The sequence below is a fragment of the Protopterus annectens genome, chromosome 3.part0 (genome assembly GCF_019279795.1).
Source record: "Protopterus annectens isolate FY-2018-M chromosome 3.part0, PAN1.0, whole genome shotgun sequence".
NCBI classification, from domain to species: Eukaryota; Metazoa; Chordata; order Ceratodontiformes; family Protopteridae; genus Protopterus; species Protopterus annectens.
The window spans coordinates 1411235289-1411257864 of NC_056731.1; positions in this window are offsets into that span (position 1 = coordinate 1411235289).

Here is a 22576-nt window from a genome sequence, read left to right on the forward strand (position 1 = left end):
TGCAGCTGTTTCAAAGTTCTGAGTGTTCGATTACATTATCTTTCGATAACGTAATAGATTCATAGATTAGCATTAGGCTAACTGCCCTTGCGAGACATTTTAAGCCTAGCCAATCATCCTCTGTGATATTCAAACCCTGTACCTTGTGTCTGTAAGGCAAACACCTTAACCATTAGGCCACCCTCCCAACCCCTATAGGAACCCATTTTATTATAAGTTTGGTCAAGTTTGGTCAAGAGAGTAGGCTGAATAATAAGGATAGGGGCAGCTTAAAGAAGACAAGGTAAGAGGAGTGACTGAGCCACTGAAAAATAAGAGAAAGGTGTAAGGACTTTACGATTCCTGTAAAGCAGTCCAAGTCTCTGGTGTTTTTTTTTTTTTTTTTTTTTTTTTATACATTGTTGGATGTGTAAGTCAAATTTTAGTTCATCATCGATTATGGTGGCAAGTAGTTTGGTGTGAAGTTCAGCTTTGACGATGGTATTTTTAAGGGAAGTGATGATGAAGAAGCGTTTGTACTCTGCCAGTTTTCTAGTAAAGAAGAGAAAACATTTTTTTTTTTAGGATTTCATACAAGCTGATTGTCAGTGAGACAAGTTTTGACAGATGAAAAGGTGTCTTGAGTGAGTTCTAATAGATCAGGGATGCTTTGTGCAGAGGTAATAAGTGTGGAGTCATAGGCATATTGTAATAGTGTAGCAAGCTTACAAGCAAAATGAAGTTTGTTAGTAAAAATATTGAACAAGAGGGAGCCCAGGATTGATCCTTGAGAAACTCCTGTATTGATTGGAAGGAAGAAAGAGAAAACAGTTTGCAAAAAGATTGTTGCCTGTTGGAGAGGTAGCTAGAAAACCAGTTTACAGAGGAGTTGGAGCAGTTATTTTTTGAGAGTTCAGTTAGACGTTTAGAGTGAGAGACAGTATCAAAGGCCTTTGAGAGACCAAGGAATAAGCAGGATATCAACATGTTGTCACGGGCCTCAGCTACTGTTTGGGTGAAAGAAAGTAGAGCAGTGGATGTACTGTGATGAGGCCTAAAACCATGTTGGGTGAAAGCTATCAGGTTATTGTCAAACAGGTGTTTGAGTAACTGGGTATGTATACACTTCTCAAGAATTTTGGAGATAGGGGATAGGATAGCAATAGGCCTATAATTAGAAGGGTCAGTAGAATTCCCACCCTTATGTAGTAGGATTGTAAAGAAGGTTTTCCATATGTCAGGTACACTGGCTTCAGTAATAGATCTATTTATGAGTATAGAGACAGGGTAGGCGATGGATTCTGCAGTAAAAGTAGGAAGGTAGTTTATTGGTAGAGGGGGAGCAAGGTTTGAGTTTGGACACGACAGATTTGATGTAGGAGGTAGGAACTAGTTTAAATGAGAAGGTATTAGAAGGTATTATGTTGGGGGATGGAGGAGGAATAGAGGAAGAGTTGTTAGTTTGAATTAGTTTTTGGATTGTGTCCATAAAATAGTTGTTAAGCAGAGTGGCTGTTTCAGTTGCTGTATTGTGTGGGAAAGGGTTGGGAGTGGTAGGGTTGCCTAGATACAGAAGGTTATTAATGGTTGTCCAGCATTTTTTTGGATTGTTCTGTGGGATGGATTGGGTGGAGCAAAGGAAATTTTTCTTATCATTGTTAACTATTTTTTGAGAGGTTTGTGAGCTCTTTATACTTTTGATAAAGGGAAGGGGATTTGTTTTTGACCCATGCTTTCCAGGCACAATCTCTTTTATGCATGATGGAGCAGGTGTGTTTAGTAAGCCAAGGGGCAAAGTTAGACTTTATTCTGATTTTTCCGGTGGGTGCTAGTGAATTAAGTATATCTAGAAATATCTGGTTAAAAGATTTAACAGCCTCATTGAGAGGGAGTCAATGAAGGAAAGACCAGTTTATGCTGGATATCTGTGCAGTGGTGCAGCAGTAGCATTGTTGCCTCACAGCAAGAGGTTCCCCAGTTCAATTCTCCACAAAAAAGGCACTCTAGATGAGAAAGTCTGACTTGGAATGAAGCCACTTTTCAGCAGCGGCCCGGGAGGATATGCTCAAGACGCATGTCCTCCCTGCTTTTGTGTGGGTTTCCTTTGGGTGCTCTGGTTTTCTCCCATGATACAAAGACATGCATCTGGAGCATTTCCTCCCAGGACTCTGCTGAAAATTGGCTTCATTCCAAGTCAGACTTTTCTGGTTAACAAATGTTAAATAAATTAATAAATTAAAATTAGTAAGTTTGCGACATTCTCTATAAAGGTGGTCTTTGGGTGGTTGTTGGGAGAATCTGTGGATATAAGTTGGTTAATGATTGCTTAAAAAGAGTTTGGAAGTGCCCCAGGGTTATGATAAAGGTTGGGATTAGAGGTAAGGATCCATTCTTATGTGGTTTCAGTAATCCAGTTTTTGTTAGTCTGAGTAGGAGAGGAGATGAGTTGGTGGAAGCCGCGAAGATTAATACTGTGATTAGGAGATATAGTTGTAAGTGAGGTCCAGTTTATGTTAATGTTACCAAGGATGATAGTTGCATATGGTACATTTTGAGGGACTTAAAATGTGTGAGGATATTCACTGAGAACACTATGATATGCAGTTGCCATCAAATTAATGGAAGGTTGGATGCCACAAACATGCACAGACTGCAGTTTCGTGGATGGGAAGCAAAGGTGGGTTCCTGTCATGAAACATGTAAGGGTATAATGTTCTTTCAAGGGGGGGGGTGGACCCAGGCTGAGCTAGTGTTATGGTACAAACAAGGCTATGTTGCTCTTGTTACTCTCCTTGTTTTGCATCCTGCCAGTTTATCTTGTGAGGGCGGTGAAGTTGGAAACTATGTGTCTCATTACTTTCAAATTTCGCTCTGTTATGATTTCCCATTTCAAATGTATGGTGCTAAACTGAGGGCATGAAGTGATCATCATTACTTTGGGGAGGTATCAATGTGTGAATCTTTGAGGCCTGAGGCCTACTACTTGCTAATGGACACAAACAAGTCAAATAATTCTCTGCTGTCACATGTGACATTAATTTTTATACAAATCTCCCACCTTGTAGTTGCTTACTCTACCAAGTGATGAAATACAAGGATATATCATAATATTATTATACAATACAGTACATGTTCAAGACTTACCTTGTAAATGCAGGAGTTGCCACAGTGTTAGTTCAGGGCTGACTGTGATGCAGGCAGTACACAGCCAATACATGCGGAGATAAAGGCTGTGGCTCTGAGTTGAGACTGGCAAAGGTCACAGGGTTCCTGTACTGTGTCCCTGTCCACCCTGTACCACTCTACAATGTCATCTATGCTGTGATAAGTTAAATATGGCCTGAAAACTCGTCTCTGTCTTGGCCTAGGCCTACTGGCAGCAGCAGCAGCATTGCCAGCAGCCTGCAGCACATGCAAATGGAGTTAAGAAGCAGCAGCTCCTAACATTTTGTCTGTGTAGACTTTCTGTGTCTGTACTCCACTACTTTTGAAATCCACAGGAAAAACCAGCATGGAGTCTAAATGATTGTTTTATAACTTCTTGAATAGCTCCACCAGATTGGTTGACTGGCACCCAACAGCTGCTTATGCTGTAATTAGCATCTCTGAAACACAGCCTAGATGGATGCAGTCTATTAATAATTTATTCAATTATAAAAAATGCAAATGTGTAGCAAGCCAAACTGATGGTGAAGATATTTGCTACATGCTCAGCAAAGCACAATATTTCCCAAGTTATCATTACAGAGGAGTATTGAACTCCAGCAGGTAAGCTGCCATTTTTTTTACCTATATAATGCATATAGTGGAATATATTAATTAATAATGTGAATCAAAGTCTTTAACACTGCCATCTGTATGCATTAGTTAGAAGTGTGCTGATGGTATGGCCATGTTTGTCAAGCCATTTCAGAGGGACAAATGATTGACAATACCTGAAAATAGTAAGCTGTGAGATATATATGTACAAATGTTTCAAGGACATGTCCTTTCAATGCATGTTTAGTATTTCAAATGCATTTTAATAGCAAAATGGTTCATGTGCCTGTTCTTTAGTGGGTAGGGGGAGCAAAGAGACATTACTGTTATGTCACAAACTATAATGGACTGTTCTTTTGGGAGGAGCACAGTTGAGTTACTGCTGTGGCTACTCTCCTTGTTTTGCATCCTGCCTGTTGCTACTATTTCACATCCATTTTATGTGTTATGTTTTTCAAGTGGGTACTACTGAGTGAGTGCCTTAACTGTTTTATCTGGTAACTGTTACTTTGTAGTTATGTGACAGTTATGTGTATTACCATTTTGTTGTGTTTTAGGATTGAAAATGTCATTGTGGCACAGAGCCCCCTTCAGTGAGGCAGAGAACACATAGTGGATGCACTCCCCCAACATGGCACTTTTCTTCTTGGAAGAGGTTGTCCCAATATGCCAGAGAGGTTGAGACTATGGCAGCAGATCATTGCAAACATAAATGGGTGGCCCTGGTCATACTTATGAGCAGGTATACTACAGGACCACTGACATGATCACATCTGCATGGAGGCATGCAACTGCTCTTGCTCAAGATCAGAGGATAACTGGGAGTGGGCCTGCTACAGAACCACCTCTCACCCCAATGAGGAATTCCTGGCAAATCTTTTTACAAATGAACAACTCACAGCAGAGTGGCCCAAAATATTTGATTGATGTGGGTACCCCTCCTTCTCCATCACAGGAAGACCATCCGGATAGGCTTTGTTATATAACCAGTTAAATACTGTTATATAGTAAAATAATTGAAATAAAAGTTACTTTTATGTCACATGTCTGTTTGGGGCTATGGATTGAAGATTTGTACTGTGATAAGCCCAATTTGGAGTTGCCAGACACTTTCTTGTAGAAGTAACACATTGTGCAGATTGAGAGGAGTAGATGCAGTACCCCCTGTCTTACTGTTAAATGTGATGATGTTGGCCTTGCCTCTTGCTTAACTTATTTCAGGACCATCAGGAATCCATAAACGTATGGTTGCTGCAGATGTTAAGCCAAATCAAGTTATTTCAGTACTGCAGATCAATTTCTAGAAATATAATGTAATTTTAGGCCTGTTGCGTTTATTGCTGTATTTTCTGTAATAGTGGCAGAACTGTTAGTTGTTTAGCATATATTGCAACATAGTAGTGCAGGTAATAATGTATGGCTTTTTTTCTCCCTTATTATCACAGGTGATCATGACAGTCGGGGTGTGGGCCCTGTGCCATCCAATGTCAGTGTCTCATCAGACACTAATGATGATGGTGGCAAAACTGAGGCACAGTCAGGGGGGGTGCATAGGTTTATTCTGGCACAGAGGGTGACATCCAGCCACCACCTTCTTTTTCCCTGGACAAAGCCAGCGTATGCCTGCCCAGTCCACTGAGCCTACAGATACAGGACAGGTGGAGGGTGATGACATTGAGCAGCGAAGCATGGCTACTGCAGTTTCAGTGCATGTTGAGTCTGGCCATAGCCAAAGTGTTGTCAATGTGCTACACAGGAGGTTTGATATGGGTGCTCAGAGGTGGCCTGCTGTCCCTCTACTACCTGCTGCAGGTGTCTTTTGCTGCGTCACACAAAATATCCTTAGGGCCATCATGGAGGCGCAAGTATGTTCAGAAAGGTGCTCCAGACAAATCCTCAGGGTTGTGGATGTGGCACAATCTGACATGAATGACTGTCTCCACCATGTTGCCAATTCCCTGGATTGGATGAATGACATGTTGGACTGAGGGGTGTTTAACATGGAACAAGCAGTGTCTATGATGGAAAGTCTGATGGGTGGGAAATGATGTCCTCATGGGTATAGGTCAGCCACAACATCTGCTGAGAGCCAACATGACCATTCCTGATCACGCTCCTGTAGTTGCAGTACTTCTGCTGGTTCATTAGTGAGTGTGCTGTTCACATCCAGATGTGGCAGGCCATGGGGTTGTAGTCCTGGGAATTCGTGTGAAGGGAGCATGTTCAGCAGACATCGGTCACCCTCAGGTAGCAGCACTCCATCTGACCTTGGGCATGGAGGTGCCAGAGAAACTCCTTGTAGAGCCAGTTCTTGTGGTTGGGGGTCTCAGTGATAAACTGCTACCTCTACCATGCATGGCTCACACCTCTCCAACATACCAAGATGTAGAGCTAGCATTGAGCTTGGCTGTGTTAATGCAAACTCTCACACACCACTTTCACATGGAGGACCTTTTCAGACACAGACACAGCCTGCCTGCTTCTCTTTCTCCCTCACACACACTCACCATCATTTTGTGTAAGCCTAGGCTTCTTGCCCCCCCTCCCAGCACTTTGTGCAAACGATCATACCTGTGCCATATCCCTGTTTTCTCCTTTTGGATTTTGGGATACAAAACCTTTGTGTTTGAGGCAAAGGGTGAGTAGCTGCATAAGTGCCTAGTATATTTACTTTGTGTTGTTGAACTGATAATTGTATCTGTCAGTTATATTTGCCTTGCCAAATGATACAATGGATAGCACCATCATGACGGGACTTCCTAGTGTATTCTTTTTTAAGGGTTGTGAAGTCAGGAACTGCAGTGTGTGTCATTACTGTATAACTTTTCTCTTTAATGTTTTCCATACATGTTTGGTGCACATCATAAGACACACCATCACATTCAGATCTCAGAATTGTATGATAGCACTGCAGTCAAATTCATAAAAACAGTAATACAGTATAATCCTCTCTTTTACATGAACATCACCAGATACATGTAGCAGGTGGACAGACCACAGGGCTTTCTCATCAAAATAACACAGGGCCTAATAACCATGACATGATGTATGTGGGTAGATTAAAAGATGTGTCACTGTCATCTGCCTGTTATTGCATTACATTGTAAATGTTATTCTAAGCCTATTAATTTTGGTTTAAGAATGAGGGCTTTCGGACAGTTGTCTTACATTAGGAAGGTTTGTAGACTACACTCTTGTGGGAGGAGAAGGTAGCCTCTGCCTTTCTGAGCTGGGAATTGTTGGTTGAATGCTTATTGTGGCTGTTGTTTTAAGTCTGTTTGTTATGGTTTAAGCACATTTCACCTCCAACCAGTTATTTTACATTAGGAAGGATTGTGGTCTAGACTCTTGTGGCAAGGCAGAATAGCCTATATGCTTCTAAGCTGGGAATTGCTGGTTGAAGGCTTGTTGTGTCTCTTATTCTGAAAGTGTCTTAGCTCTGTTTTAACCACTTGGATTCCAGACCACTTATTTCATACTAAGAAGTTTTGTTGTCTACACTCTGGTTGGAGTATTCTACTGAATTACTGCTTTATTTAAACAGTTTGTTCTTCTGTTGTGGTTGATATTTTTTGCATTTTGGATTTCTAGTGCTTCTGCATTTTATAGCATAGAATCAATTCAGGCTTGCTGAATCTGGACTGATTGGTATCACTGGAGCACTAAAACTAGCCATCTTGCATTAAGAAGGCCCCCTGCACCCCTGTGGCAGAACGGTGCAGCCAAGAGCCAAGTAGACAAATGTAGATAAACATCAAAAATAACACAAAAGCCCAAAAGGATGCTACCACTGAAGCAATAACTATGAATTAAATTTTAATACACAAGACTTAGTGCTTTTGTCCAGCATGTGATTTAGACTTCTTCAGAGAAAAAAATAAGAATAAACCCAACATATAAATAAAAAATGTCCTCCAGTGAAACAAATATAGAAATAATTAAATAATGCACCTAAAGGGATATCATCAGGAAGAAAGTCAAGGAACAGACACAGCAATAAAACACTTGCATCAATGCAAAAATAAATTGTAAATGTGAATGTAAAAAAAATAGGTCAGTGAATAAATCATAGAATAAAATACAGGTGTGTGGAAGGTCAAGTAAAAAATATATATGAATAAATATGTATAAATATATAAGGTATAACATATAAAAATGTAAAACTGACCCCTCAAAAACATTCAAAAGGAGGTAAAAAGATGCTAGTGTACAAACATATGTAAATATGCAACTGAATAAAAAATCAATAAGTGATAAATATTAAAAAACATGAAAGATATTAAATAATAACTGCCTTCAACTTTAAAACACCGGCAATAGAGATGCAATCATTTAACCCAGAAGGCACTGAGGCATTAAATCTCAATTGCCATGATAATTCCTTCAATTCCAAAATAGTATCAATGTCACCACTAATGGGTTAACCATTGCCCTATCAATAACAGAAAATAGAAACTTTCTAAAATTAAAACAAGTACAACTGTGACAAAATAAAGCATTCATGTTTTGTTTTTGTTTTTTTTTACACCTAATGTCATAATAATGCTCTCTTATCCTTTCCTTAAATTTTCTGACTGTTTTACCAACATAATTAGCCTGGCAGGAATCACAGACAGACAATGTAGGTGGTGTTACAATTAACTTTACCCAGGCAGGGAATAGTTCTATCACATGACTGAACCACAATATAAGGGCATTGATAAATATACCTACAGAACTGGCAAAAGCCACATTTTTGCATATTATTTCAGGACCAAAAGGTATCTAATGTTTTTCCCTTTGGAATATACAATGGTAGGTATACTACCTATGACATCACTAATATCTACAGGGAAAACTAAATCCCAATGAAGTCTCAAAGTGTCAATATACAGGTGAAGAGTGCAGTGGTTAGCATTGTCGCCTTACAGCAAGAGGTTCTTCTGTTCAATTCTCAGCTGGCATGACTTTTGTGCAGAGTCTGCATGTCCTCCCTGCAGTTGAGTTTGCTTTAAAAGACATGCAGTAGGTGCATGGATGTGTACCTTATGTGAAGGTTGGGAGCTGGGCTGGCAATTTGACACTGTAAAAACTCCACTACCAATAAGTCTTCATACTGATGATTTGTTGTGGCAGCCCCTAATGGGAGAACTGGAAAGACATTGCTATTGTCAGTATATAGGTGAGTGTTAGTACTAAAAGGAACAACAAACATCAGGACAGTCCCTTGTCTTACCTTTTTGTCTCTAGGAATAAGCCTCATTACATCACTAACAACCCTGATAATGGGGTCAGTAGTGTTAACTGGACCACTTTTGCTGTAGTTCAAAATAGGGGCAAATCTACACTGACATTGAGACAGCACTTCCAATTTAACTTCTTCTAACAATTTTATGGGATAACCCCTATCAATCAGGAAACATATCAGGTAATGTAACTTATCATCAAAAACAGTATCGTCTGAAATAAGCTGTGACCGCTTCACCATTTATCACTTCACCACTGACTTTTTTGATGATGAGGTTTGCAACCATCATAATGTAGGTATTACTCAAGGTCTTTTTCTGATACATATTAGAAGTGAAACATCTTTTATCCACATTTTGGCTAACTTGATATCAAAATAACTTGTGGCTGTATTACTGATTGTGTAAGGAAATCTTAAAAAAGAAGTCGATTCCTGCCAGTAAGTATAACTATTTTTTCCATTGCTGAAGGTCACCCTTCCATAAAATCAGAAACATCATCAAGGTATCTGAAATAAGCATAAGTGAGAGATAAGAATTCCTGAGTCAAAACAAACAATTTCTCCCACATAGCTAAAACTATATTAGTATACACAGGGGAGCAAGCAGCACCCATAGCCACTCCAGAAATCTGATGATATATTCACCTTCAAATAATAAAAATTTGTTGTGAAGGTTTAATTCAAGAAGGGATGTAATTCCCTTCCCTTAGCATCGTCTGTGGAGATGGAAGAATGTTCTGAAAGGAAAGAGAAAAAACTCAAAAGGGCTGTGTCATGGGGAATAACTGAAAATAAATCCACCATGTCCATGTTAATAAACATAACATCAGCATTAAACTCCAGGGTGTTTAGAAGCTCTCTAACAAGTGCCAGGAGTCTTTTAGAATGTATGTTACAAGACTCAATACAGATTTACATTTGAAATCAACATATTGTGCCAAAGGTTCAGTTTTAGATCCTTTAGCAGAGACAGCTGGCCTTAGTAGGGGGTCAGTAGCATTTTTATGGATATTTGGAATACCAAAGATTGAAGCTATTCCAGGCTTAGCTACATTCAAGTACTCCCATACCTTGTGATCAGTTTCTCCCTGTGTGACCATGTCGAGCAGCAAGGAATCTAGTTTGGCATAAGCAATGTTGATTAAATTTAAAGACACTCTTTCATAAGTGATATTATTTGAAAGTAAATGGACATTATAGAAGAAATATCAAAACTATTCATAACTACAACTCCTCCAACCTTGTCAGGTTTCATAATCCTGATCCATTTGTCATTAGACAAAGTGCACAATGCATTCCTTTTATTGTAAATTAAATTGTCAGGAATGGATGATTTGTGTTTATTCACCTGAAAAAATTTGTCTGAATTTACTTTCACATAATCTCTCAAAAAAAGACACAAAAAAGTTTGTGGGGATGTAAAAGTACTATCTCTATGTAAAATAGCCAAAGTGGGAGGTAATGTGACAGTTTTATCTTGAAAAAACAGTCTTAAATTAAGTCTTCTAGAAAAAAATTTCAGTTGTGTCAACGAATAATATCTACTTTAAAATTAGGAATAAAGGTGAAACCTTTCCTAAAAACAGCTGTACATGATTTTGAAAGTTCGAAAATGGACAGATTAAAAACTTTAAAAGTATCATATACAGTATTATCAAAGAGTTTGTTACATCCACAAATGCATAGTTTTACTGTCAAAACCTGCCTCTGCCCTGCCTCTCCCCCAAACATTTCCCAATGCCTCTCTCCACTGGGGTCTTTGCTCTGTTCTCAAGCAATAATTGTTGCCCTGGTGTTGATTCGCAAGCTTCTCTGAATGTTGGACTTGGGGTTGCTCTAAAAACCCCTTCAGTGTCCTTATCATCATTTACATCATTACCAGAATCAAGACTGTCCCTATAGGAACATTCCTGTTACCAGGAACTAGTCATGGAACTAAATAAGCCTTCCCTAGTTCATAATCGGTAGTGTCCCTCCAAAGTTTATCCACCTTCCATGTTTATTTTTACTAATGATATTATCCACCTCCTGGAAAATACTTACATATTGCTGCTTAAAATTAACAAAGGATAAGTAATTTCTAACAGACTCATTCAGTTCTCTTAATTCATTACCGGGTGCTATAATTTTACCTTTGTTGTACTTGATAAGCATTTTTAAAAGGGAAATATCTGTGTCATTATATAGCTTGACAATCTCTAAAAAGAAGACAGAGTTTGGTTCCACACCATTAGGGAATTTTTATGCTCATACCCCTTTTGGGCACAAAATTCCATTGTATACATTCACCAAAATAAGAACTCTCCAGCTGCAAATTTCTAATTTTGTATAATTGCTTCTTGAATTGCTGCAGTAAAAAAGAAATGGAATGGTCACTATCCTGAGCAATGGCTGGTGCAGGGAAGGAGACATTAATGCTGTGCAACCAAGCTTCCATGCCAATATCAGAGGGATTGCAACCATTAGGTTGGCTGGGAGGCACAGAAACTTAAAGTGTCCAACTGACTGTTAACCACTTGAGCATATGTCCATGGTAGATTGGAGAAAAGTTCTTGGCTTGCAACAAAAACTTCTGCTGAAGGTAAAGAATCAGGTCCAGTGGCATTATCAGTATTAACAAAACAGGTGAGTTGTTGAAGGAGCAGGGTAATTCCATATTGTGCAGCAGTCACAGGTAACAAAACAAAGGCACAAATTCCAACAATGCAGGATGCAGAAGCAAAAATGACACAAAGGAACAGTCAATTAAGTCAAAGTTAAGCCATGAAGGAGATCCCAAGAGGGTGAAATAAACTAGTACCCAAGTAGAAAAATGTAGATAAACATCCAAAACAGCACAGAAGCCCAAAACGACACCATCAATGAAGCAATATGTATAACAGATAAATAAAAATTGTCCAGCAATGAAACAAATATATTAATAATTAAGTAATACACTTACTTGACCTTCAACACAACTGTATTTTATTCTGATTTATCCATTTACCTAGTTTTGTTTACATTCACATGTTCAATTTATTTTTGTATTGATGCAAGTGTTTTATTGCTGTGTCTGCTCCTTGACAACCTTATTGGTGATATCCCTTTAAGTGTATTATTTAATTATTGCTACATTTGTTTCACTAGTGGACAGTCTTTATATGCTGAATTTATTCTCATGTTTTTACTCTGAATAAGTCTAACTTGCATGTTGGATAAAAGCACTAAGTCTTGTGTATTAAAATTTAATTCATATTTATTGCTTTAGCGGTGGCATCCTTTTAGGCTTCTGCTTTGTACAGCCAAGAGTCCATCTGAGTACGGGATTACTGGAATAAGGATCACTGTTGGCTGCTCCATTTGTTTACTTTTTTAAAATAGTTTAACTTTATTTGTATTCCATTGTTATGTTTTGGGGGTTTTACTCAGTTTACTGTAGCTGCTCAGAGTTTGCACTGCTGCCTTGCAAGCAACTCAGTTGTGCATTGTGAAGCAATGACAATTTTTTGTAACTCTAGCCCTCCATAGAATAGGCACATTTTGTTAGTCTTACACCAAAGCTTGGTCCAGCTAGCCCACTCCCCACTAGTTACTATAGTATAGACCTTCCATAATGGACAGACAGTTTCCCACCATTTCTTTAGGCAGCCCAATTTACATGGGCATCCTGAGGCAACAGGGCAATTGCCTCATGTATACTGACAACTAGCTACTGCTAAAACAAACTAATACAATATGTGAGAGCTGTATCTATACAATGAATTTGAAATCAATTCTCTCACATAACAAAAACACAGATTGTGATGATGTGAGGTATTGCCAGCTATGCCAGGAGAAGTAGGGCAGTGGATGTGTAACATATGTCAGCATAGCTAGCTGGAGTTTTGTAAATAATTATGTGTCATTTGTATATCAAACTGATTTGTGCAGGTGCTTCTTTTGAAAATGTATTTGTAAAGTGGCTATGTTAAAAATGTACCAGCAGTGGGTCCTGCTGGACAGAAAAGACATATACCTGCATGCCAGACTTTATTATAACTGCTGAAATGAATATATTGTAACAGAAGATACAGGAAGAGAATAGGTTAATCTAGTCAAGATAACTTTGAAAAATAGTCTGAAATTAAATTACTTGGTTTAGGCCATAAAGATTGCATCTTACAGTTCTGACTGCATCCAGAGACAAACTGTCTGTGAAAACCAGGACTAGGAATTCTACTGTATAGTACTTAGGGATGAACTAATTGATATCCTGGAAGAATGAAAGTTTGTGAAATGGTATTATAGCTTCCAGATGCTATAAAATATCTTAGCAAAGTGTGTGTATGGTAACACATATGTGCAAGATTTTGGCTCACTTTCTAGTAAAGTGGATAGTGTGGGAATCAGAGTCAGATGACCAGATGAATGTGATATCATTCTGTAATTCAGTACTGAAATGATGTTTCTTTACTATATGAGACAGAAGTCTCAAGGCAGTCTGTTTGTGAAACCTGACAAGGAAGACCACACACCCACATCATCTTGCATTGCTCTAGTAACTGAACTAGGGGAGAATAATACTTTAGATCAGGCAGAAAAATATAGTGAGTCTAGTTAAGTATTGTTTTTCTGTATCTGTGTGAACCTTTCCATCTGTTTTATATTTAATATTTCCTCTGATTGACACTCTGGTGTTTATTGTAAATAGATATTTAGTATTTTCATGTTATTTTATTATTTATTAGCAAATATATTTGAACTTTTCATTGTGGCTGATCTTTCAGAGAATATTTTAACCTTTGAGTGTACTTATATTTATTTGATGACACTGTGACTGCTCTTGAAAGCGTTGCTGTTTGTCAACATTACCATTGGTACTAGTATACATCACTCTCAGTATAATTGGGTACCCATGTAAGAGCCTTAGAGTAGCTGGCTTTGGAGTGTTCTGGTGGCAATATCTACCTTATAGTCTGGGCAGAGGGTGCATAGCTGATAAATCTGTGCCAGTCTTTCTCAGATGTGTGTGTGTGTGTGTGTGTGTGTGTGTGTGTGTGTGTGTGTGTGTGTGTGTGTGTGTGTGTGTGTGTGTGTGTGTGTGTGTCTATGTGTGAAAATCAAATCTCAAAGAGTGTGTGTGACAGTTACTTGGAGCAGGGACACAGAGCACTGGTTTTACAGAGATGGTGGTGGAGGCCTTGGTGTCAGTGGTGAGGACTGAGGCTCCTTGATTACTGTCCCAGAGGATGGACATCACACAGATATCAAATATGTTGTTAACACACACAGTTCACTTCTTGCACATAAGAAGCTTACAATACATAAACCCACATATGCAGAGGTACTTGCTAGAAACCTTCCACTTGCAAACTTACTGCACACAGTATGGACCAAACAGAATCCATGACACATAATAATACACACACCAGTGGCTCAGCCAATAAGTCCCCTAGGCAAAATTACTCAAAACCAAATGTCTTGGTCATAAGTGACTCCATAATAAGATGCAAAGATGTCCCCCTCGCAAGGCTGGGCAAGGAGAAGGTCACAGTCAGTTGCCTGTCAGGTGGCAGGATCTATCAGATCAGCATGCATTCAAGTCTTTCAATAACAAGTACCATTATGATTCTGTCATAGTCCACATTGTAGAGAATGAGTGGAGATGTACTTCACTGTACTATATGAAGATGCTTGCCTTCCCCATAGTTGCCTTTTTAGGCAATGTCAGAACAACTAAAGTCTCAATGTAAAATAATCCACTACAGATAAATTGAAGGTTATGCTGCTTAATCCAAGGAGTGTAAATCAGAAACTGCACTCACTGGAAGAACTCATTAGCTTGGAAGATGCCCATGTCTGTGCAGTCAAGCAGACATGGTTCAAGGCCACAGAGAGTACCCTGGCCATGCAAGGGTACAATGCCTGCTACACATTTACACATCAAAACGAGCATGAAAGAACCAAAGGCAGAGGTGCATAGATCTTTATTAGAGACAAATGCACCACAAGATTGGTCAAAGAGTGCAACTCCGTAGCGCTACTCCAAGTCCAATTAACTGTATGTAAAACCCCCTTCCATATCATTGTAAGCTGTAGGTCCTCCATCATGATCTACAAGTACCACTCTGCCTACTTGACCTACTTGAATCACTCACTATACAGCCAAGCACCTTGGTCATGTTTGATTTTAACTATCCTTCCATTGATTTGGAGTCATACATGTGCACAAACATGCTGAGCCTACAATTCCTGGACTTTCTTAATAACATGCGGTGTAACAGATAGTCTGCACCCCTACAAGGCACTTGAATGTCCTAGACTTCATACTGACCAACATTGTGGTTTTCTGCACTAACCCATGTGTGTGTGTTGCCCCACCAGTCAGGTCAGATCACAATTCAGTCTCATTCATAGGTTCATGGGTTCATAGGTTGGTGCTAGGCTATCAGCCATAGGGTCTATACAAGCCTAGCTATAACAATTCCCTGGCTATTTCTTCCCATAGTATTTACTTCCCTGGACCCCTGTCTAGCAGGGCAACTGACATGATCCCTGGGGTGAATTTCCTATCTCCCATCCAATCGTCAAGGTTCCTTTTGAAGAGGGCCAAAGAGGCACTTTGCTTGACATGTATGGGCAGTCTATTCCAGAGTCTGGGGAGTCTCTGGGTTAGGAACCTATCCCTCCAGCATGTTTTGTTTATCATGATGACAAGGTTTAGATCCCTGGAGTGTGTGGCTCTGAGGGATTGGGACTTCTTTAAGTGTAGCATGTCCAACAGCTCTGGGTTTAACATGTCCTTGTATGTTAAGCAGAGATCGCCTCTGAGTAGACGATATGCGACAGAGTATAGCTGGAGTTTTTTTGATGATCAGCATAGGGCATCTGCTTTAGGCCTGTGATTCTTTTAGTGAGGTATTTCTGTGGCCTTCCCAGTTGTCGCAGATGTTTTGAGAGGTACATACCAAATGGGGCATTGTATTCTATAATGGGTCTAATGAGGGATGAGTACAGTGGGACAAAGACCTCCTTTTTTTCTGGATGAAAAGCCCTTAGTGATGAGGTGTGCCACATAGAAGGTTTCCTGACTGTTGTGGCAATGTGGTTATCAAAGGTGAGACCACTGTTCACCTGTGTCCCTAAGTCTCTTATCACACTTTTGGTGTTTAGTGTACTGCCATCTATGGGGTAATTCATGGGTACATGTTTTTTCCCAAAGGGGATAACTATACATTTCTTGGCATTGAGCTTGAGCCCATAGCTCTAGCACCAAGCATCTGTTTCTGTACGGCCCTTTTGTAGAATATCCACATCATTTGGGGATTCAGTAATGGCTCCCAGTTTGCAGTCATCTGTGAACTTTGTTAGACAGAGTCCCTTAGTGTTGGCCTGTATGTCAGAGAAATAGATGCCAAATAAGAGTGGTCCCAGGACTGAACCCTGAGGGACTCCACTTGTCACTTGTCTGGAGCTGGATTTGGAGTCAGCTACTTTTACAGTGTGGGTTCTGTTAGTAAGCCAGTTGGCAACCTATTGAGTGATGTAGGGATTAATGCCCAGCTTAGTAAGTTTATCTATGACTCCAGAGTGTGGGATGGTGTTGAAGGCCTTATCAAGGTGCAGATAGGCTGTGTGGACCACCTTACCCTCATCCACAGCTCTGGAGACTGATTCAAAGAAGTCAATCAGGTTCAGGAGACAAGATCAGCCCTGCACAAATCCAAACTGGGTGGGGTCCAGTGTTTGAAGGATGCCAATGTCTTTGTTTATACATTCCATGATAATACGTTCCATGGCCTTGCAGATCAGGCTCATCAGACTGATGAGGTGGTAGTTCCCTGGATCCAAGGTGGATTCCCCCCTTGTGGAGTGGGATAACTGTAGCTGTGCGCCACTCAGTGGGCACGAAGCCTGAGGTGAGGCTATGATTAAACATGACACTTAGGTGAGGTGTCAGTTCATTTTGTAGTTCACATAGTACACAGCCTGGGATGTCGTCTGGTCCCATGGATGCTGCATTCTTAGCTTTGGAGAGTGTGGTTTTTACCTGCGTGGCCGTTATTGTTGGAAGTTGACAATCTTTTGGTATTGATATGGGCCCTTTAGAGGGTGAGAAGGGGTGAAGTTGGCACTGAATTGATCTGCCAGGATATTGGCAATATCCTTGGGATCAGTATATTTAATGCCATTCTGTTGTAGCTCTGAGCAGATCTGAGCATTGCCATTTAGATTCTTGACATAGCTATAGAATGCCTCGTGGTTGCCTTTGGAATCTTTGACAATTTTATTTTCGTAACTAGCTTTGGAGGACTTTATGAGGGATCTCTACTTCTTACTGAGGCTGGTAAGAGAGTTTTTGCATCCTGGGATTTTCCTCTTTTCTGCAACAGTTTCTTCCTTTTGTTGTAAAGTTTGTTTATGCCAGGGGACCACCAGATTGGCTTCCTTTTTTTGGAGGAGAGCATCTTGGTTCTATTTGGGATGGCACAATTCATACATTCAGTGCCTTAGTGTAGGATTCAGCAGTCAAACTTTCAGTTCCCGTCTGCATGGGTGTCATGAAGTTTGTCACTTCTGACTTGAGTAGCATGAAGTTAGCTTTGGAGATGTTTTTACGGAGATTTCCTTACTGGGGTTGGGAAGAGATGTGGATGTCAAGGGTGATTAGCTTATGGTCAGACCTGACCAATGATGGGGTGACCACAGGTGTGGAGCATCGATTTCCCATGTTGGTAATGACCAGGTCTAGGATACTGGAGCCCCTGGTGGGACTATGGATTAGTTGATCCAGGGCATTGGAATTTATGAATTCCAAGAACCTTTGGGCAAAGGTGTTGGTACACGAGTAGTTTTCCCAGTTTATGGCAGGGTAGTTGAAATCACCCAGTATTAGGGTTGGTTCTATCTTAATATTTTCCAGTATGTTTAGAAAGGTGTAGTGAGAATCTTGTGGCATGGTGGGGATCTGTAGCAAGCTACAATTTGGATTGCAGTCTTACCTAGTGTTAGTTGCACCTGGAGAATTTCAGATGCATTGTGTTGGGCAACTAGCCTGATGGTGTGAATATCGTTGGTGAATATGGACAATCCTCAACCTTTAGTGCTTCGGTCCTGGTTTGGTGGCTTAAAAGTATGGTAAGAGTTGTAGCCTGGTATTGCAGGGGTGCTCTCTGAAGCCTTGAACCAGGTCTCAGTTACTGCACATATATTGATTTCTTTCCATTTTAGGAGTGTCTCGAGAGAGTGAATTTTGAGGTTTAGACTTCTAGCATTGAGTAGCATTACCTTCAGATTTTACATGCTTGTACCTGTTATGGTGGTGGTTTTTGTCCTTTGAACTTTGCCTTAAAAAAGCACTATACGGGTAGCAAGAGCCTTAGCCAGTAACCTGAATCCCAGGGGCGACAGGTGAAGACCATCTCTGATAAAGCATCGTGGTCTGTCAATCATGTCGTCCCAGGCAGACAGATACTGGATCCCCTTTGAATGACACCAGAAGTTTAGCCAATTGTCGAAGTCAATCATTTTGTCCTTATACTGTGGTATCATTCAGGGCAAAGGCAGGATGCTACTCAGGGCTAGGGTCATACCTGCCTGGGCCACATGATCTGAGAGCTCTTCCATGTCTCTTTTTATGTAGTCCAGGGAGGTACATCTCATGTCATTCACTCCAACATGGACAATGACAGAGTCATATTTGTACTTGTGGAGTGACTTGAGTGCATGCATTATCTGGCGGATCCTGGCACCCAACAGGCAGCTGACTGTAATTTTCTCCTTGTTCAGCCTGGTGAGTGGGACATCAGTGTGCCTGACTATAGAGTCACCTATGAGTAAAGTGTTGGGTACGTTGTTTTGCCTTAGGGGCTGTTGTTGGGTGGCACACTGGTGTTGTGAGCTGTGTGACACTTTGGTTGTGATTAGTGTTTGTTTGCATTCACATTCACAGTCATACCCAATAACCTCCCAAAAGCACAAAGGATGAAACATTTATCCAAAGCAAACTATAGGCTCCTAACTGATACCATAAATTGTTCCAAACCCCCTGCTACACTGTCAACAATGACTGCTATACAGTGGTGTACACAAATGGCCTGCATAAACACCTGTACAAATGTATAGAGTTGGCTGACTGTGAATGGATCAAAACAAGTTAATCACAGAAAACAAGCCACCCTGGTGGGCATCAAGCATACATAAGTTATACAAAACAAGAATAAATGTCTAAGAGCAAGAGGGAATTGACCCAGCAGAGGAAGGATACCCTCTACAGTTTGAACTAGGAAATTAGCTATCTTGAAAAGTCTTCTAAAGCCACATACAAACCTAAAGTAGCATTCCTAGCTAAAGATACTCAGGAGGCATTCTTTAGCTATGCTAGAAATCTAAAAATGAAGTGCCAGCTTTCTGCTGAACTAGTGGTAGACAGTACCACTTATACTGACCCTGAGGAAATTGCCAACCTGCTACCAGAAAGTTTGGAGTAAACTCCCTAATCATCCCCACCAGACATAACCCCAAAGTATACCTGTCACCAGTCCTCTTCCTAGTAACCTTCTATGAACCAAAGGTGACATCTGCCTGCACTTAAGGTCAGTGTCTAATCCTACCCTGGTGGAATGGTTGTATATGCAGTAATTTGATATCGCTGATTACATCAGCATTGTCTGTTGAACATGTGGTGTAACATCAACATTGTCTGTTCAGCATATGGTGATAACAGAGTCCCACATACTGGTGTAAAAGGATCTCTGTAATGCCAAGTAACATGTCTCTCACACCTACCCAGTTGACTGCAGTAAGAACATAAACCCTATCTAGCTAAGTACATAGACTACAGATCACAGTACTATAAGCAAGCACCATGGCACACATCTGATTTTTACATCTCTGCAGGGCAACTTATAGTGGATGACATCAGCAGGCCATGTGGGAGACAAGAGGCTGGGAGGGCTGCATGAAATGGATGTGTAAGCATCTTCAAGTATGAAAAGACTAGCAGGTCATGCCATTAGAGAACTAACTGTAGGATAGCACATCTACTCTGCTGAGTAGAAACACACACACAGATGATTGCAGTGAGAACAGAACCCCTAGCTAGCTAAGTATACAGACTATAGAAATGAATACTTTATGCAAGAGCCACAGCACAAGTTTGATTTCTGCATGGCTGCAGGTCAAATTATGGTAGATGACATCAGCAGGCCATGTGTTGGATGACAGGTTGTGAAGCCTGCATATAACCATACATTCATAGGTTCATATGAGGCCAGCAGCCTAATGTTAGTGTGTGTCCTAGGTATGCAGAAACCTAGTTGTGTAAAAGTGCAAGTACCATTATTGAGCCTAGTTGAATGTTTGAGTTTAGCAAAAAAAGGTTGTAAGCACCACCAATTGGTCCTATCCATGAGGAAGCACACAACATTATATATTAAACTTTGTAGTGTGGGTGATACATGTGTGTAAAAATATTTACCTCTCACATGTATGTATTGTGAATATATGCATCTTCTGCGTGGAGACATTCGTGAATGGGCGTACCTTCGTTGAAGGTTGTGCATCAGGCCTGGCAAGCCGGTATGTAAAAATCAGCTGCCAATCATTAGCGGACCGGAGTTCCGCTGTGGCGACTCCTAACCGGGAAAAGCCGAAAGACACAAACAAACTGAGAATCTGCCCTGAAAAACTAATCATATGTACAGAAGATTAGTTGAATTTGGACTGCCACCTCCAGAGAGAGAGGGGTGACAATAAAGTAATCATGTTGTATAGTTAATTGGACTGAATCAAGTGTGTCAAGTTGACACATTTATATCATGGAAAGTTATGTATGGAATGATTTACTTTTTTGGGACAAGTGCCTTTTTTTCAGAAAGAGAGTGAGAGAGGGAGGAATGTTGGGGAAGGGACACCAGTATGTCTGGGGCAGGTAAGTTGGCAAGGTGAGGAAGCAATTTCTGACAGAGAGGATATAGAAGACAAGACACAAAGATGGTGAAGAACACAAGAGGTGGGTGAACACCATGGTTGGGGTAAGGGTGTAGACCTCGTGAACCCATGAATGTCATGCTGGGTGACAGTGAGAATCCAGTCCTCACCGACTGGACTACAATCACTGTCACCTCACTGCACTGATGGTTGTATTTTCTGATGTCTGTTTCTCCTTGTGTTATTCAGTACAATTACAGAGAGGAGTGTCTCTATCTGGCATAGGTGAGTGCCCACAGTGTGGCACACAATCCTATGCACCATCTCCGGCAGTTATTCTCAGGTGATAAAATCACCCCCTCTGCCACTGCTCCCAGAGGGAACCACAGGCTTGTCCCCCAGAACAGAACTACCTTAGGAGCCAGGTAGTGCAGAGGCAGCAGAAGGGGTGTTACCAGTTTGATGCTCAGACATGCTGGGCCTTGGTGCCATAGCCGGTGGAGTGGGAGCAGGTGGATCCCATGTGCCATGCCTACCCTGCTGTGCTGTCAGGGGAACAAACCCCCCCAAAAAAGAGAGAAAATAAGAGTTGGAGTGAGAGATTGTACAAGTTGTCTTATTTGCTTGTTTAGGCTGAGGAGGGTGGTCTTCCAATTCTGGGTTCTCACTTTTGTATTTGTAGACAGCAGCTTATTTGCTTACTGTATGACCTAATAATGACAGATGTGTGCCTGTCCAGGAGAAGATAACAGTGTCCCACAGGCTGCTGTAAAAGGCTTATTACAAAGTCCAGCAACAGCTCACACGCAGAGACACACACACACACACACACACACACACACACACACACACACACACACACACACACACACACACACACACACACACACACACACACACACACACACACCAACCATCCCCATTTAACTGCAGTGAAAATAGAACCCCTACCTATCAAAATCCACAGACTACAGAACACAGTACTTAATGCAAGCAACATGTCTCAAATCTGACATAGAATGAATGTGTTGACAACACTTTATAGATGATGGCATCAGCAGCGTCTGCTGAGGACAAGATAACAGAATCCCATAGGCTGCTGTAAGAGGATTACTGTAAAGTCCAGCAACACCTCATATACACCCCCCATTTGACTGCAGTGAGAATAGAACCCTTACCTAAGTACATAGTCTACAGAACAAAGGAATTAACACAAGCACCATGACACAAGTCTTTTTTTTACAGGACTGCAGGTGAACTTATAGTAGATGACATCAGCAGACCATGTGGGCAACAAGAGGTTGGGATGTCTGTATGAAATGGATGTGTAGGCTTGTTGTAGTCTCAAAAAATAGTAATCCATTCCATTGGAGAAGTAACTATGGAATATATGCTTCTGCTCTTCTGTCCACACACACACACACACACACACACACACACACACACACACACACACACACACACACACACACAAACAGTGGACTGCAGTTAAAATAGATCCCCTACCTTTCTAAATACAAAGACTACAGAACACACTACTTAGCACACTTGCCATGGCAAAAGTCTGATTTTGACAAGACTGCAGATGAACTTTTATTAGATGACATTGGCAGGCCATGTGGGAAACAAGAGGGTGGGAGGCCTGCATAGGCACATTGCTTCATAGTGTCATCTGAGGCTAGTAGCCTAATAGCAGTAGGCTGTTTGGAAGCCTAGCTGTGT